This window comes from Antechinus flavipes, chromosome 1 (assembly GCF_016432865.1).
Source record: "Antechinus flavipes isolate AdamAnt ecotype Samford, QLD, Australia chromosome 1, AdamAnt_v2, whole genome shotgun sequence".
In the NCBI taxonomy this organism is placed as follows: Eukaryota; Metazoa; Chordata; class Mammalia; order Dasyuromorphia; family Dasyuridae; genus Antechinus; species Antechinus flavipes.
This window is the reverse complement of record NC_067398.1, coordinates 662,478,009-662,480,450: the sequence shown is the minus strand read 5'-3', so window position 1 is coordinate 662,480,450 and position 2,442 is coordinate 662,478,009. Positions and strand designations below refer to the sequence as shown.

Genomic DNA, 2,442 nt, shown 5'->3' with positions numbered 1-2,442 from the left:
AGTAGCTACCTTACTGGCTCTTGGATTCTATTTCTAGGATTTTGTGAATCCTGAGAAATATGAAAGGAAATGGGAGTAGAGAGCCACATGGGGCTGGAGATTGGGGTATGGAAATGGGTGGAATGAGGGAGACAAAGAAGGAAGTCTATTCCTAGTGGGCAAAATAGCAAGAGCAAAGTGTTATAGAAAATTCTGGCTGACTTGGTCAAAAAAAAAAAAAAAAGGAAGATCAAGGTGGAAAGGCTTTTCCATTAGGACATCAACACTATCTTAATATTTAACTTTTGTATCTGCTCTCATAGCTCTTTATTGTGCTCACTATATAGTTAGCGCTCAATAAATAGTTGTTGAAAAGAAATAGGCAAGACTGTTGAAGTCTGAAGGTTTGAGGTTTCAATTTAGAAAACAAGGCATCATTGGGAGTTCTTGCTGTGGGGACTGACATATTGAGTTTAATTAGGAAATAGGAGAGCATAATTTCCGAGGTAAAAATCATGACTTTTTTCTGATAAATGCCCTGGATAGCGATCACAAGTGTATGGCATTTGCTGTCTGTAGCAACCCCAAGGTGAGCTAAGTGACTGTTTGTCAAGCAAATCACTTCACCCTGTGTACCTTAGTTACTTTTTACAGATAGTAAAATGAATTGGAGAAGTGGCAAACCACCACAAGTGTCTTTGCTAAAAAAGCTCCGAATAGGGTCACGAAGAGTCGTGCAAGATCACCCCTCCAAGAGTAGCGATTTATGACATTTAATCACCTTTAATATGTGTCATCTTCAGAGCAAAAGACATGCAACATTTTAAAAAGGCCGACGAGGATGGGATTCGAACCCACGCGTGCAGAGCACAATGGATTAGCAGTCCATCGCCTTAACCACTCGGCCACCTCGTCAACGAATGAACCTAACCATCAGTTTTTCTTTCAGTAGTTATTGCCGTGGTTTTTTTTTTTTTTTTTTTAATTTTAGGTTTGCAATTTAATGATATCCATGTCTGTATTTGTATCAGTAAGTATACACATATATTTAATTTAAGATAACATCATTATTTATTTTAAAGAACTGGCAACGGATTTTGGAAACGCATTTATAAAAATATTGTTCTTCAACAATAAATATGTTTGCAAAGCCTTCTTTGAGAGTTTCTATTGCTCTTACATCTGATACTTTTTCTCTCACTTTTCATTAAAACTATTGTCTTTTTTGCCTTCTATTCAAGGAAAAAATGTTATTAAAACAACAACACTTTAAGCAACTACTATATTCCAGGCATTCTGTTTAGGGATTGAGGTTAGAAAGGCAAAAATTGTACTCACTATCGAGATTTTTATAATCTAACTGGAGGACGAACATACTATGTATAAAACAAGGTACGTACAGGATAAATTGGAGATAATCTCGAAGGGAAGGCAAGAACAATCTGTTATTAAGGAAAGAAACCCTGCATCAGTAAGAGTCTTAAAAATTGGAGGTATATGAGTGCGTAGAGATAAATTACTGCACCTGGAAGGGCAGAGCGGTAACAGAAGAGACAGTTGTAGTGGAGGAGTGAGGGAAAGTGCATCAAAACATAGATTCTAGGCCAGTTGAGTTGCCCAAAGGAGCAATCATGCATTTGGGAGGGAGGGGAGGGACAAAAAACCACAATGTGCATAAGATCAGTCCTATGTAAACTGGCCAATTAATACCCTTAAACCTTTAGAGAAGATACTGAAGTGAAACTTTAAGGGTAAATGACTTCAGAAGCAAGAGTTATTTTTGTCTTGTAATGGAAATCAAATTGTATTATTGTTAAAGATTTTGTCCATCATATAAATTCTGGTACTTGTTTCAATGTATATGTTGACTGGCATAAGCTGCTCTCTAAAGGCCTGAAAGAACATAACCAGGAAGGACCTAAATCATTTTATATTCAATGTATTCTCATTATTCATTTCAGATCTGGTTGATTATGTCCCCATCCCCCCAATTTTATCCCTCTCCCAATAAATAGTTCTAGAATATTAGTTGTATGTTGGGTTTTATTTTCACTTTTTAGTATTACTACATGTTTTTCATACATTTATTTATCCATTTAGCATTTGTTACTAATTGTTAGGGATTTTCCTCTTCTAACCTATGCATAGAGACAAGATCAGGGAGTAATTGTTGATCCATTAAAGGAAAATTAGAAAGACTGATCAGAGGTAAAAGAATGGAGGAAACCAAGTGAAAAGAATGTATAAAAGAAAAGATGATTAATTTCAAATGATACAAGCATGTTAAGAGAACTAAGAAAAAACCATTAGATTTAGCACATCAGAAATCATTGTTTGAGAGCAATTTTTGTTGGCTCTTGTGAACAGAACTGTATGGTAAAAGTTTGGAAAGTGAAGGGCAAATGAGGAGATGTGGTTGAAATGTATATTGTTTCTAAGAAATCACCTATGAAAGGGAGCTAA

The 2,442-nt window shown here is 35.7% G+C and overlaps 1 non-coding gene across 1 annotated transcript; it reads right to left on the bottom strand.

Annotated features, from left to right (window-relative positions):
* Window positions 1-812: 812 nt before the first annotated feature.
* TRNAS-GCU (transfer RNA serine (anticodon GCU)) lies at window positions 813-894 on the bottom strand. The gene has a single exon. It is a non-coding gene; the product is annotated as a tRNA-Ser (tRNA).
* Between the last annotated feature and the right edge of the window lie 1,548 nt (window positions 895-2,442).